The sequence below is a fragment of the Triticum dicoccoides genome, chromosome 4A (genome assembly GCF_002162155.2).
Source record: "Triticum dicoccoides isolate Atlit2015 ecotype Zavitan chromosome 4A, WEW_v2.0, whole genome shotgun sequence".
NCBI lineage: Eukaryota > Viridiplantae > Streptophyta > Magnoliopsida > Poales > Poaceae > Triticum > Triticum dicoccoides.
In genome coordinates this window covers 309,425,950-309,443,324 of record NC_041386.1, presented here as the reverse complement: position 1 = coordinate 309,443,324, position 17,375 = coordinate 309,425,950, and positions in this window count along the sequence as shown.

Genomic DNA, 17,375 nt, shown 5'->3' with positions numbered 1-17,375 from the left:
TGCTAACATTTTGCATTAAATTTTTGTGCCACTATCCTCACCAAGATACTCCATAAGCTTTTACTTGATAGGTGTGAGTGAACAAGTCTGGTACCAATTCCACTATTCTTTCATTTCACATTGAGTGAAACGGGATACATCCTCAACTTTGGGAAAAGGTAACTTGGTATTGTTTATCTCATTTCCTACTCACCTCTACTCGAGTCTTATGATGTATAGGCAAAGCAAACCCCCTCCGGTATACAACAACAACGACGAGTTCCATGAACAACTTGAACGCCAAGATGGATGCTCAAATGGAGGAGATCAAAGCCCTCATCAAGGCATACAAGTGGTCTTCCTCATCTTAGAGAAGATGCTCAAGTGCACATGCTTCCCAGCTACCATCTCCGGCAAGATCACATCGACATCCACACAATCACCGACAAGAACATGAAGGTCAAGAGCTCAACACCAACAACCGCTCAATGACTTCACCATCTCCCTTGGCATATTCGCCAAACGACGTCATGGCATCTTCGCCTACGGATATTCGGCATCTTTGCCAACAAGAACCTCAAGGCTACGCTCAAGAAAAGCTCCCCAAGATCAAGTCTGCGACTTCCATGAGCTACTACAACCTCGACACCGACAACGGGATTCCTTTCTATGGGACTCTAGAACCCGAGGAGTATCTCGAGTGGGAGCGCTTGATGGATGAATACCTCAAGCTACATCAAGTTCCTCCCAAAGATCAAGTGAAGTGCACCACAAGGAACTTCCACAACTATGCATCGACATGGTGGCTTCACACACCTTCGGCGAGCTACAACATGAGTTGGCCCAAGATGAAGAGAGCAATGCGACGAGAGTTTGTGCCTCCAACCTACATGGAACAACTTCTACGCCAATTGGAGAACACCATCCAAGGATCCAAGTCCATCGACGCGTACTTCAAGGAGATGAAGAATGCCTTGCGACGAGCCGGCGTGGATGACCCCATTTCGGTGAAGTTCCACTTCATGATGGTATTGAACAACGACATCTCCAGGACTATCTTCCTCGAGAACTAAAAGTCCCTTGACGACAACTACATTGGTGCTCTCAAGGCGGAACAAGAACTCATGAAGGCTAAGGCTTCTCCACTCCAAGCACACTTCTCGAAGACCAAGCTCCAAGACGGCGAGCATGAGCCTAGTACCACCATGATGTCCAAGCCCGATGAGCTCCAAGATGTTGCTCCCAAGTTCAACTTCAGCACCATATCTCTTTGTGGCATTGATGGTGCTGAGTTTACTTCGACTCTTTTTCAAGACGGTGCGGCGATGACTATGACTATGAAGCCAATCGAGGAACATGATTTGGAGGCGAGTGACATGGTGATGATCAAGGATGATGCTACCATCTTAGGAGGCGAGAGTGCTGATGTGCCATTTTCGGCTTTCATCCACGGTGATGGTAACAAGACGATCGAGTGTGGGATTTTCCCTTCGGTCATGGAGGAGAGTGATGATGTGCTATCTTCAGCCTTCATCCATGGCGATGGTGACGAGATGGTTGAGCATGGGATTTTCCCTTCGACCACGGCGACGTATGATGACTTGAGTAACTTGTGCCACCATATTGAGGATGAGAGTGACTTCACCACTAGCCCCATATATGATGTGTTGCCCCAATTCCCATGTGAGGAGAGCCACAACCCCCACCACTTGAGTGAGATGAGTGACTCCACCATATGTGAGTTTGAGTGCACCCATTTTGAGGGAGTGAGTGAACCACCACATAGAGAGAGTCAGATAGTTCATAGGTCTCGTGAGACCAATTTCAACACTAACAACTTGACCTCTACCTCTATTGTATCTTCTAATTTGGTGCTAGGTCCCACACATGATGACACGCCAATTCTCAATGACACCGTCCTCCCTTTGGACAAAACGATGGCCATGGTGGAATATGATGCACCCCCCACATGGTTCCATCACGATGAAGATGACCACCATTTGGTCTTTACCACCTCACCTACACCACTTGAGTGGAATGACAAAGGTAACATAGGTGAAGGTGATGCTCTAGTCCCAGTAGTGGGCATTCTTGACATTGATTGCTTTCATGATGTTGATCCACCTATTACAATGCTTCATGCTAGTGCGACTTCCTTATGTGATGATTTATTGCCCATTTATGATGAGTATGATGATTCTCATGTTGAGTCTATTAGTTGTGATGCCATGTTACATAGGATTTCTTGTGCCAATTCTTTGGGTCACATCATGTTTGACAACCCACTTGACTTGTCGTATTCTATGCATGAGATCAACCATATGTCATATTTGCAATCTCTTCGTAGTAACTATGCATATGCCATTAAAACAAACCCAATTTGCACATATGTCATAGATGACAAGCCCATGATTATTGGCATTTGTTTCTCTTGTGATCATATTGATATGCTTCCTTTGCATCATTTATCTCATATGCCATTCCATGACCACCTAGCTTCAGATATGCATTGTTTTGGATGTTGTCCATTTTCTCCATATGATGTTTCCGATATTGCTCATGAGGAGACCCCCATAGTTTCCTCATACATTTTAGGAGATTTTGATTCACCCCATGCATTGCATGATCCCAATACTTGTATGCACAATATGCTCCCCATGAATAAAAGTGCTATTGTTGTGCCACATACTTGCACGCTCAATTTGTGTCCCCATCGTGTCATACACAATAACTATTATTTCATGATGGATGACATGTTCTTATACCATGCATCAAATTTCTTTGAGCTATGCTTATCTTATGCTAACTCTCACGTGCACATTCACATCATGATGGATGATGTGTACATTTACCACGCACACAATTTATTTGGTTTGTGTCTCTTTTGTGTAGGTACCAATGAATACTTGTCAACCTCACAATCCCATGAGTTGACAAAACGAGCTCTAGAGAGCAACGATGACATGGGATCGCCTGGATTGTATTTCACACCATTCCCATTGCGCAACAACTTCGCGCATTTCTTTTACATGACCCTCACATGGTTATGGGTTATTTGCCATTACATATTCTATGCCCACCTTGCCAAGTTCACTTTGCATGATATGCTCATTCCTATGCCTTTTCCATGCATTTGTGACCCATTCTTTGCATTACGCATGATGATTGATTCTCATACTTGTATGTGTATTTGCAAGCCTAGTGGAGATATCTCTTGTTATTGCCATGCTTGCTTTGTGCCCCATTCCTATGATGATACTATGATCTTGCTTTCGGTTCGTGCTTGCGATATGTCATGTGCATTGTCTATGCCTATTATTTGCTCAAATGACATGATTGCCATGATTTACTCTAGTGTGTTGCATCTTCGCTCCACTAGTTTGCACGACTTGATTACTATGCTTGCTTATATTGCATCACCGATGATTCATACTTGCTTGTTTCATGCAGTTGATGACAACCATCTACATGCTTTGCACATGATTGTTATTGCTTTTTGTCATATATCTCCATGTATTGCCTCTCTCATGCTACATTATTTGACATGTATTGAGTACAACAATGATTTAGTCCTGCTAATGAGATTGCCCCCATAGCATTCTCGCATATATTTGGAGATTTTGACATATTCCTTGTGAAGCATGCTTGTCTTACCTCTTTGCACCATATACCTAGTGCCATGAATATAGCCATTGTTGCATCATATTATTTATGCACTTGTGCAACTAATAGTTATGTGCAAGAGAGGAGAACCATCATGATGGATGATGTGTTTTTCTACCATGCGCATACATTCTTTGCTTTTTTGTGTGCATGTGTAGGATACTTGGACTTTGTGTCCACTTCCACTTCACGTGAGTTGACCATTCGAGATCTTGAGAGCGAACCACCTTCTACCACGACAATTCTACATCGCACTTGCTTGTGCTTCGACATTCTGAAGGACGCACAAGGACATGCTTTCAAGGTGATATCCTTCTATTTTCAGAACCCCCAAACCATGAGCATGCATATTGTGGATCATACTACTTGTGTTGCTTGCACCATGCGACTTATTTGTGATCTTGGACCCCTTGATTGCGCACATGTTAGTGATATTGCTTCCATTCACGTATTTTCACATTCCCGTGCATCATGATATACATACCTTGTGTGTTGCATCCAATTCTTGATTACTTGCTACTATAATATGTTTGGTTGCAACCATGCCATCACTTCACATATGCCATGTCCCATTGGTTGATGCATACTTGACTTGATTGCCTCACACATGAGGAACACTTGCTCTTTCTATTGTGTTGAATGCCACACTATCTTCACTACACCCTATGCACATTATGCTTGGATTGTCTTGCATTTGACCCACGTGTTTAGACACTTCCTTTTATTTGGTGTTGTGAATGATTCCTATGCCTATCATAGACCTTTCATTGAGTGCTTTGTGAATGCTTGCAATAACTTTGAGGTAGATGCTTATTCTCTTGTCACACATATTTGCATCTCTACCTCACATTTACATGCTTTTTTCCATGATGTCCTTCATTGTGCTCAATTTATGTGCTTATATGCCATGTCACAATCCTTTGTCACGCCATACGCTATGCTTGATGACGACACTTGTTGATATAGGCGAGGGTTTCCTAATGTTCGGTGAGATAGTTATCGTTTTCTGTGGGAGTCGACCTTAATGATCCGACTACGAACGTGCGAGACGTCGTGACTTAGCAATCGCTAAACCAACTCCCGAGGGGTTATTGACCATGCCGGAGCATGATCAACCAGACCACGAGGGTCTATTTCCTACAAGAAAACGAAGAACAAGCAAGAAACTAAGATTGTAATCTGGATATTGCAAATATAAGATGAAATTTTTATTGATGAAGGTGGGGTTCTGTGATGCCTTGGTCTGGTCGTTGAACACAAACGAAGTACGCGAAGTTGCTGGTATGGCGAACTTTTAATCTAAACAACACCCAAAGTCTAAACGACACCCTAAGGGCTGTATATATGGAGGAAGAGGGGGGGATTTTGTGGCCCTTGGGGAGGGGTCCAAAACCAACCCTAACTCTTGTTTCCCCACACATACGGATTCTAAAAACAACCTGTAATCAAGTATTTTGAAATTACATGGGCCTGGCCCAATAATAAGGTGACACAACACCTACAATAGCCCCTGGATGACATTTATGAAGTGGCATCTTGTATATTTTGTCCAAGGCTTCATGCACTCATTATGGTGGCTTCAAAGTCCTGGAATCATCACTTGTAACGTCGTTCTTGTTCCCCTTGCGCATGCCATCATCTCCATGTTTGAACTTGCTCCAAGGTTCATCTTTCTTGTCCAAGCTAGGCCCTTCATTTGTAAGCGAAACAAATGTATCCAATTTAAGCAGCATCATATTCTCATGCACATTAGAATCATTACCAAGAAATAAAGTACCTGATAATTTAATTGGCGTGCGCGAGCTCTAGTAATTGGTCCAGTATATGTAGTAGTAGGTGTTGTGGGTGTAACAATAGTATTGATGTCCTCATCACTTGTTGGGTGAATCACCACTTGAATGCTTGGTTTAGCACTAACACTAACCACATTTGTTTTTCCAAGTGTTTGTTCTCCTTACTCCTTTTGAAGGAATCACAAGTCGATGCAACATTGGAGAGTGCCCATTTCAAGCAACTAGATGATGAGTACTTGGTGAATGTCCACATCTACATGGCGAAGCCATCTCTTTCCCATGGTGATTTGGTTTTCGATCCGAGGTCGGATCTTTCCCAAGGGGGGGGGATGATGTAGAGCATCCTACGGACATCACCATGTCAAGAGTCCGTTTGGAAAGTGACACGTGTGACCTCCACTTCACATACATAAAGGTGAATCATCTCCTTTACACGTGATCACTTGACCCCTTTGAGAATGGTATACTACTTGACATTCCTCTCGTGTGCATGCATAGGCATTGTCGAAGCTCCACGGACGACGAGGAGGAGTGCAAGCGCCAAGGAACAACTACGCCATCCGCTAGGGAAGCATGGGAGAGAAGACGGTAGAAACAGAGCTGCTACAAGTTCCTCCTCTCGGACGTCCAACGACCTTTGGACGACCGACGATCTCCGGACGTCCGACGCCTGGAGACTCCACCAGCCAGATTGAATACAACATATGAAGACGCTACAGCAACCGGATGACCGACGACCACCGGAAGTCCGACAAGTGCCAGCGCCTGGACGACCGACGCCAACCAGACGACCAGTGCCTCTAGTCCAGAGAGGAAACGTCGGAAGTTCGACGCCCTCTAGACGTCTGGACCCCCGCGAGCGACCAGATGTCCGACCCTGACAAGACGTCCGACATTGCTTGTGCACAGCTGGGCGTTTGGCCTTGTATCCCTCTCCCACTTACCGCTTTGTGGCTTAGACTATAAATAGACCACCTCCACCTCCTTTCTAGGGTTAGCAGGGTTAGCAAAGGATTTGCTCATTTGAGATATAGAGCTTTGCTCATCCACTTGGTTACTTCTCCATTGGAGTTCATGACCTCTTCGGAGAAGATCCCCCAAGCGGATTCAAGACTCCTCACGGGAAGACCCCTCAAGACCTCCTGACGAAGATGAACTTTACCTTGTATCTTTCCATTTGTCATTCATGTGCCTTGTGGATATTGTGTGTTTGACTGTCTAGTGGATGTGTGATTGGACTTGTTCTTGAGTGTTCCTCTCGTTTCCCTCATGTTTCCCCTAGTGTTCTTTATGGGATCCCCTCCATTTCATGAAAGATCGGGTCTAGGGTTCTACCCTACATCATCATGGCTCAAACAACGCCTACTCATGCTAGTGGGTTTTAGTAATTACTCAGGCAAAGATAGGTCATGCAAAGGAATGGGTTCAACTACCACAACATGTAACCGTTGAATCATTGTTGTCCTAATTCAATAAAAGAGAGTAGGAGCAAGAGAGTGAGATTGTATCGGAGTGATCAAGGGGGGTTGCTTGCTTGGCACATATGAAGATAGTACTATTCTTCTTCCGTGTCAATGATCACATCATTAGAAGCGCCTCCTACCGAGAGGGGACATACACCGACAAACAAGAAGGAACACAATCAATGCAATAGAATAAACATGATTCATGATCATGACATGTTAAGGTACTAAATTCACCTAACCCAGTGGTTAGTCATATTAATTGAAGTGGAATTCAAACCTATAACATATTCCAACTCCAAAACTAAATACCATATATTCCATAATCATGAATTGTCCTAGTTGGTGATGTTAACTTTCTCAAACATGCATGAACATGGCATAAACATATTCTTTGGATTTTTTTGATAATTTTTAGTATATAAATTATTTCCATTTGAGTTACGATTTGATTACTATGATTTTTGGAAGTTTATTTTTTTGGAACTCTCAGATTTATTACTAAATAAGAAAATCTAGTTAATTGCTTATGACGTCAGTAGTGCGTCATTGGTACGTCAGTAGGTCAACTAGGTCATCTAGAGTCAAGCTGACTAGTGGGTCCCACTGGTCAGTTTCACAGTGCTGGCTAGGGTCACAAATAGGTGCGCTCGGTCAAATGCCACGTCCGCAAAGTCAATGTTGATGCTGGGGTCCACTCGAATTCAATTAACTCTAACTAATTTTATTAGCCGGTTGCTACTTATTGAGCTTGCGTTGGTTTTTCCCTCGAAGAGGAAAGGATGATGCAACAAAGTAAAGTAAGTATTTTCCTCAGTTTTGAGAACCAAGGAATCGATCCAGTATGAGACAACGCGCAAGTCACTGAATTCTGCACAAACAAACACCAACTTGCACCCATCGCGATAAGGGGTTGTCAATCCCTTCATGGTTATTTGCAAAGTGAGATCTGATAGAGATGGATAAACGGTAAAGTAATATTTTTGGTATTTTTGGTTATGGAACAGAAAGTAAAAGATTGCAAAGAAAGTAAATGGGAAACTAAAATTGTAGATCGGAAACTTATATGATGGAAAATAGACCCGGGGCCATAGGTCTCACTAGAGGCTTCTCTCAAGATAGAAAATATTATAGTGGGTGAACGAATTACTGCTGAGCAATTGATAGAAAAGCGCATAATTATGAAAATATCTAAGGCAATGATCATGAATATAGGAATCTCGTCCGTATCAAGTAGACTGACTCCTGCCTGCATCTACTACTATTACTTCACACATCGACCGACTCCTGCCTGCATCTAGAGAATTAAGTTCATAGAATAGAGTAACACATTAAGTAAGATGACATGATGTAGCGGGATAAACTCAAGCAATGTGATGAAAACCCCATCTTGTTATCCTCGATGGCAACAATACAATACGTGTCGGTTCCCCTTCTGTCACTAGGATCGAGCACCTCAAGATTGAACCCAAAGCTATACGAGGTTCCATCTCTTTCCTTCACCGTCACCTGCTCTGTTGCCTGGCCGTCTCTTTCCTTTAGAGAGGCGCAGGATCCAGTGCCGTGAGCTCCCTCACGCGTGTCGAGGATGACGGCAACCACATCCCTTTTAAAGCCAGATGCGCCCCTAGGGTTTCCTCTTCTCATCCCCCCTTTCTCCATGCCACCGCCACCAGATAAGTCACGCCCAATCCACCACAGCCGTCATCCATGCCATGGCCGAGGAGAGCTCGAGCTCCTCCCCGGCTTGATTGTCGCCTCGGCCGTCTAGTTTGTCCGTGGGGTAGTCAAGGATGTCCTCTGATACATCTCCAACCTATCTATAATAATTTATTGTTCCATGCTATTAAAGTATCAATCTTGGATGTTTCATATTCATTTACTAGCAACTTTATATAATTTTTGGGACTAACCTTGATAGAGGCAAAGGTGTCCCGTCTTTGGATGAGATGGTGATTATCATTTCGGAGGAGTAGACTTTCACGATCTGACTACGAACGTGCGAGGATGTTGCGCCTTAGTAGTCGCTAAACCAACTTGGAGAGGTTATTGACCACGCTAAAGCATGATCAACCTGAAAACGAAGGTCTATTTCCTACAAGCAAACAAAGAACAAGCAAGAAACTAAGATTGCAATTTGGATGTTGTGAATATAATATGAAAGCTTTATTGACCAAGGTAGGGTTCTGTGACATCTTTGTCTGGTCGTTGAACACAAACAAAGTACGCGAAGTTGCAACTATGGCGAACTTTTAATCTAAACAAAACCCAAAGTCTAAACAACGCCCTAAGGGCTGTATATATGGAGGAAGAGGTGGGGGGGATTACGTTCCCCTTGAAGGAGGGGTCTGAAACCAACCCTATCTCTCGTTTCCCCAGAGATATAGACTCTAAAAATAGCCTATACTTATGTATTTAGAAATTACATGGTCTTGGCCCAATAATAAGGTGACATAGCACCTATAATAGTCTCTGGACAAAATTTGTGAAGTGGCATCTTGTATATTTCGTCCAAGACTTCATGCACTCATTACGGTGGCTTCAAAGTCCTGAAATCATCACTTGAAACTTTGTTCTTGTTTCCCTTGCGCATGACATCATCTCCATGCTTGTTCTTGCTCCAATGTTCATCCTTCTCCAAGCTAGGCCCTTCATTTGTAAGCAAAACAAATGTATCCAAGTTAGGCAACTTCATATTCTCATGAACATTAGAATCATTACCAAGGAACGAAAGTACCTGATAATTTAATTGGTGTGCATGAGCTCTAGTAATTGGTCCAGTATGTATAGTAGTAGGGGTTGTGGGTGTAACAATGGTATTGATGTCCTCATCATCCTCCCCTTCCTGAAATGAAGTCATCCTCGATGGAAGCTCATCTTCCTCACCCACATAAGGCTTCAAATCTGCAATGTTAAAAGTGGGACTCACCCCAAAATATGCAGGGAGCTCAAGTTTATATGCATTATCATTTATTTTCTCTAACACCTTAAAAGGACCATCAACACATGGCATTAGCTTTGATTTGCACAAATCAGGAAATCTATCCTGACGCAAATGTAGCCAAACAAGATCTCCAGGTGCAAACACAACATGTTTTCTACCCTTATCTCTAGCAAGTTTATATTTAGCATTCATACACTCGATGTTTTCCTTAGTTAACTCATGCATTTTTCATATTAATTTAGTATGTTGTTTAGCATCAAAATTAACCTTATCCAAAGATGGAAGAGGCAACAAATCAATAGGTGCACGAGGTAGGAAACGATACACAATTTTAAAAGGGCACATCTTAGTAGTAGAATGCAACGAATGATTATAAGCAAATTCAATATGAGGCAAGCATTCTTCCCACATTTTCTTGTTATTCTTCAAAACAGCCCTAAGCATAGTAGACAATGTCCTATTGACTACTTCAGTTTGTCCATCAGTTTGGGGGTGACATGTAGTACTAAAAAGTAGTTTAGTCCCCATCTTAGCCCATAGACATCTCCAAAAGTGGCTAAGAAATTTAGTATAACGATCTGAAACAATAGTATTGGCACACCATGCAAGCGAATAATTTCACGAAAAAATAAATCAGCAACATTAGCAGCATCGTCGCTTTTATGACATGGTATGAAGTGTGCCATTTTAGAAAATCTATCCACAAGAAAAAATATGCTATCCCTCCCCTTCTTTGTTTGAGGTAAATTCAAAACAAAATCCATAGATATATCATCCCATGGAACACTAGGTACAGGCAAAGGCATATATAAACCATGAGGATTGAGTTGTGACTTAGCTTTTCGACATATAGTGCAACGAGCAACAAAACGCTCAACATCCCATCTCATCTTTAGCCAATAGAAATGTGTAGAGAGTACATACTCTATCTTCTTCATGCCAAAGTATCCCATTAATCCTCCTCCATGCACCTCCTACAACAACAAAAGACGAACGAAGCTAGCTGGAATGCATAGCCTATTAGCACGAAACACAAATCCATTGTTAATGACGAACTTGTTCCATGTTCTCCTTTCTTTACAATTCTGCAATACATCTTTAAATTCTGCATCATGCACATATTGATCTATGATGGTCTCCAAATAATATTTTAAAGTCAAGTTGTGAAAGCATAGTATAACAATGAGACAATGCATCAGTAATAACTTTTTCTGTACCCTTCTTGTGTTTAATGACATAAGGGAAAGTCTCAATGAATTCAACCCATTTAGCATGTCTACGGTTCAGTTTTGCTTGACTCTTAATGTGTTTCAAAGATTCATGATCAGAATGTATAACAAATTCTTTGGGCCATAAATAATGTTGCCATGTTTCTAATGTCCGAACAAGAGCATATAATTCTTTATCATAAGTAGAATAGTTCAGATTAGGCCCACTCAATTTTTTAGAGAAGTATGTAACAGGTTTGCCATCTTGTAATAACATACCTCCTAATCCAATTCCACTAGCATCACATTCAAGATCAAAAGTCTTATTAAAATCAGGAAGTTGGAGTAAAGGTGCATGTGTCAACTTATCTTTCAATACCGTGAAGGCTTCTTCCTGTGCAGTACCCCAAACAAAAGGCACATCCTTCTTTGTGAGCTCATTGAGAAGTGCAACAATGGCACTGGAATCTCTCACAAAACGCCTATAGAAACCAGCGAGGCCAAGAAAACGCCTCACTGGTGTGACCATTTTGGGCTGCGGCCCACTCTCAATAGCTTCAATCTTGGCTTTATCAACTCCAATTCCCCGTGGTGTAACAATATAGCCAAGAAAAGATACTCGGTCGGTGCAAAAGGTGCACTTCCCAAGATTACCGAACAAACGTGCATCACGTAGAGCAATAAAAACAACATGTAAATGTTCCAAATGTTCCTCCAAAGATTTGCTATAAATCAGTATATCATCAAAATAGACTACCACAAATCGTCTAATGAAAGCACGTAAAACTTCGTTCGTTAATCTCATGAAAGTACTAGGTGCATTAGTTAACCCAAAAGGCAGGACTAACCACTCATATAATCCAAACTTAGTTTTAAATGCTGTTTTCCATTCATCTCCCAATTTCCTACGAATTTGATGGTATCCACTACGCAAATCAATTTTGGAGAATAGTGTAGAGCCACTCAATTCATCAAGCATATCATCTAGCCTAGGAATAGGATGACGATAACAAATAGTAATATTATTAATGCCTCTATAATCAACACATACGCGACATACCATCCTTTTTTGGCACTAGTATAATAGGAACAACACAAGGACTAAGAGATTCACGTATATAACCTTTGTAGAGCAGCTCCTGCACTTGACGCATAATATTCTTCGTCTCCTCTGGATTGGTACGGTATGGTGCACGGTTGGGTAGTGATGCACTGGGAATTAAGTCAATCTAATGCTAAATCCCTCGAATAGGTGGTAATCTCGGTGGCATGTCTTGTGGAAAGACGTCAGCAAACTCTAGCAAAGTGTTAGTGACAGCAGGAGGCAAAGAGGAAGGCTCGTCCTTGAATGAAAACAATGCCTCTTTGCACACAAAAGCATAGCAAACGGATTTGCTGCAATCTAGATCATCAATAGCAGATTTGGTGGCAAGTAAACATCCACTTTTCAATTTAATTTCAGAAGCAACACTAGATGGTTTATTATTAGGTTTCATTTGTTGCTCAAATTCTTTTGCCACTATCTGGTTTTCACTCTTATTTTGCTCATGTTTTGCTTTACTAGCTTGATTAATATCATCTTTCAAAATGGAATCAGGAGTCATAGGAAGCAAAGTAATATGTTTATCCTTATGAACAAGAGTATAGTGATTGTTTCTACCATGGTGTACAGAATATTTCTCGAATTGCCATATTCTACCAAGTAATAAGGAACATGCTTGCATAGGTACCACATAACAATCAACATAATCATCATATGTAGCGATACTAAAATGCGCACGGATAGTACGTGTCACCTTAACCTTGCCGGTATTGTTGAACCATTGGATGTATTAAGGATGTGGATGTGGTCTTGTGGTGAGAGAGAGCTTCTCCACCATCTCCATGCTAGCCAAATTGTTGCAGCTTCCTCCATCGATGATGACGCGAATAGAATGTTCCTTCACAACTCCCTTTGTATGGAACAAATTATGCCTCTAATTTTGCTCAGCTTGTGTGACCTGCACACTCAAAACATGTTGAGCAACTAAACTTTCATACATGTCAGCGTCATCAGCAGCCATGTATTGCGTCTGTTGTTCAGAATCATCTCCACCGTGTTCTTCACATGTAATAAGAGCCAGGGTCTCCTCATCATAGTCACTAGCGGACTCATACCTACCATCCTCAGTAGAAGTCATCACACACTTAGATGGGAATTCTCTCGCATAATGACCTCCACCCTTACAATGATGACAAATAATACCATGTCTTTGCCCCGTTGATGCCATGGACGAAGAAGAGCTCCGTGCAGGCCCAGAAGGTGTGCTCTTGGCAGATAGTGGTGGTTGTGCCTGCTTTCTTGTATCAAGATTGGAGGTGGCGGCTGAAGGAGGTGCCAGTGTAGCAGAATGTGTGGAAGTAGAGGATGCACGCAGTGTCCATGATGAAGGTCGACCTGCAGAAAAGTTAGTTCACGCCAATGCCTGTCGATCCTGCACTTCACGTTCAGCTTTGCAAGCAAGATGGAATAAATGAGTGATATTATTGTACTCCTTATACTCTAGAATGTTCTGAATCTCTCTTTTTAACCCACCCATAAAACATGCAAGCATAGCTTCATTATCCTCAACCATACCACATCTAATCATGCCAGTTTGCAATTCCTGATAATATTCCTCTACAAAAAAAATTCCTTATCTTAAATGCTGTAATTTTTGAAGTAATTCACGTTGATAATACGGTGGAACCCAACGAGTACGCATAGTAGTTTTCAAAGCAGCCCAAGTAGTTGGAATATTATTCGGATATAATCTACGATGTTCAGACCACCACACACAAGCAAAACTAGTGAAAGCACAAAGAGCAGCAGTAACACGTCTCCCCTCGGGGTATTGTAAACATGTAAATCGTTGTTCAGTTTCTAACTCCCAAGTAAGATATATATCAAGAACATATCTACCCTCAAATGGTGGAATATTCAATTTTAGTTTAGGGAGATGGTCAGGATCTCGTACCTGATGTGGTGGTGCAGCCCTACCGTTGCGATTATATGCATGTGGATGACCTGGTGGTGGTGGTTGCACGTAGTACTGATTTTGATCAACGTCATCCTCGTAATCACCCACATAATCGTCATCCTCCATGGCACCAGCAATAGCAATAGCAGGAGCCAAAGAAGCATCAACAGTAGGTAGAACAGCACCAGAAGTTTGGCCATCCTTAATAGGAAGAGGCTTCGCTCGTCCGCACTGATTCGGAAGGGGGCGTTGTTGTTGTCATTGTAGAGGTGCGATAGGTGCAGCCGGTGGTGGTTGTGGAAGATGTGCGAGCAATTCATTAAACTTGTTATCCAGTTATGTTTCGAACGACTTCTCCATGCCATGTATCTTCTCCATGGCCTCTTCAAATTTGTTTAGCACATCTCCCACCTGGCCACTCATCATTTGCTGAAACTTATCATGCAACTCCTTGTTTGTCAAGTTCTCCCAGTCAATCTCATCGACTTGTGGTCTTGCCATGGTTAGCAGCAATAGAAACACACAAGAATATGATCCTACAGACTACTAGAAAGTAGTAGTGTGTGACAAACCCGTCAAGAAAATCTCAAATTCTTACCAGTTCTTACCCAGCAACAGGTGGTGATTAGCAACCGTTGTAGTCAAAACTCTCATAGCTTGTATAGAGCGATTACTAGGGAGAGTCAAACACACGACCTAGATGTATGTGGACCTAGGAAGGCTTATAATATGGTAGCAAAAAGGGTTAGCAATAATCAATTCAGAGATGCAAACTTGAATAAACGCTCAACGATGATATTGTGCTGGTCCAGGCTAGATTGTGCTAGAGACGCGAGCCTAGAACACTAGCAAAATCACGGCGCGGCATGTAAACAAGGGAGGAGCACACTCTGATTTTTTTTCCTTTTTTCACCTTTTTGCACTTTTTCCTCGTTTTTTGTGGCTTTTCATGGACCGTAGGTATGAAGAACGGACTCGATCTAAACTACGAAAAACTATAAAATCTCACCGAGCAACCTGGAAATAAGATATCACTTGATAAAGGCAAAGGTGTCCCGTCTTTTGATGAGATGGTGATTATCGTTTCGGAGGACTAGACTTTCACGACCCGACTACGAACGTGCGAGGACATCGTGCCTTACCAATCGCTAAACCAACTTCGAGAGGTTATTTACCACGCCGGAGCACGATCAACCTGACCACCAAGGTCTATTTCCTACAAGCAAACGAAGAACAAGCAAGAAACTAAGATTGCAATCTGGATATTGCGAATATGCGATGAAAGCTTTATTGATCAAGGTGGGGTTCTGTGACGTCTTTGTCTGGTCGTTGAACACAAACGAAGTACGCAAAGTTGCAGCTATGGCAAACTTTTAATCTAAACAAAGCCCAAAGTCTAAATGATGCCCTAAGGGTTGTATATATGGAGGAAGCGGGGGAATTTCGTGGCCCTTGGAGGAGGGGTCCGAAACCAACACTCTGTCTTGTTTCCCCACACATACGGACTTAAAAACAACCTATACTTATATATTTCGAAATTACATGGGCCTGAACCAATAATAAGGTGACGCGTCACCTATAATAGTCTCTGGACGAAATTTGTGAAGTCGCATATTCTATATTTCGTCCAAGAATTGATGCACTCATTACAGTGGCTTCAAAGTCCTGAAATCATCACTTGAAACTCCGTTCTTGTTTCCCTTGCGCATGCCATCATCTCCATGCTTGTTCTTGCTCCAATGTCCATCCTTCTCCAAGCTAGGCTCTTCATTTGTAAGCAAAACAAATGTATCCAATTTGGGCAGAATCATATTCTCATGAACACTAGAATCATTACCAAGAAACGAATGTACCTGGTAATTTCATTGGCGTGCACGAGATCTAGTAATTGGTCCAGTATGTATAGTAGCAGGGGTTGTGGGTGTAACAATGGTATTGATGTCCTCATCAAACCTATCGACATAGTGCCTAGTGCCAGTTGCTATTTTTTTTGCTTGTTTTGTACTTGGGAGAATATCAATACCAAAGAAGTACAAATGCCACGAGACATTTTGGAGATTTTTGTCTAGACAAAAGACACCCAGGGAGCCAAAGGAGCACATGAGAGGAGGCCTATGGGGCCCACTAGGCACCAGGGCACGCCAGAGGCACCAGGCGCGCCCTAGTGGGTATGGAGCCTATGGGAACCTTCTAGAGTCACCTCCACCTCTATAAATACTTTAAAATCCCAGAATCCCTAGGGGAGTCGACAAAACACTTTTCCAACTGCCGCAAGTTCCAGAACCATGAGATTCTGTCTAGTGGCCTTTTCCGGCACTCTGCTAGAGGGGACAACAATCACGGAGGGGTTCTTCATCATCCTTGTTGCACCTCCGATGATGCATGCATAGTTTACCGTAGACCTACACGTCCGTAGCTAGTAGCTAGATGGCTTCTTTTCTCTTTTTGATCTTTAATACAATGGTCTCCTTGATCTTGGAGATCTAATTGATGTAACTCTTTTTTGCGGTGTGTTTGTTGGGATCTGATGAATTGTGAGTTTATGATCAGTTCTATCCATGAATATTATTTGAGTCTTTGCTGAACTCTTTTATGCATGGTCTTTATTGCTTCGTATTTCTTCTCCGAATTATTGGTTTGGTTTGGCCAACTAGATTGATTTTTCTTGCCATGGGAAGAGGTGCTTTGTGATGGGATCGATCTTCCGGGTCTCAATCTCAGTGACCAAAAATACATGACATGCATGTATCATTGCTATTGAGGGTAACAAGATGGGGTTTGCTCATACGTGGGTTTATCTTGTCTACATCATGTCATCGTTCTTATTACATTACTCTGTTTTTACATGAACTTAATACATTAGATGCATGATAGATAGCGGTCAATGTGTGGAGTAATAGTAGTAGATGTAGGCAGGAGTCGGTCTACTAATCTTGGATGTGATGCCTATATACATGATCATTGCCTTGGTTATCATCATGGTTATTCTCTTTTCTATCAATTGCCCAACAATAATTTGTTTACCCACCGTACACTATTTTCTCCAGAGAAGCCTCTAGTGAAACTACGGCCCTAGGGTCTATTTCCTATCATATTAAATCTAAAAATACCTTGCTGCACTTTTTCTTTATTTATTTTATTTTGTGTTTTAGTTAGATCTATTTATCAAATATCATACAATTTAATCTATCTCAAAACCGTTGAGGGATTGATAACCCCTTCACACGCTGGGTTGCAAGTATTTGTTGTTTGTGTGCATGTGATGTTTACATAGTGTTGCTTGGTTCTCCTACCAGATTGCTAACCTTGGTTTCATCACTATGGGA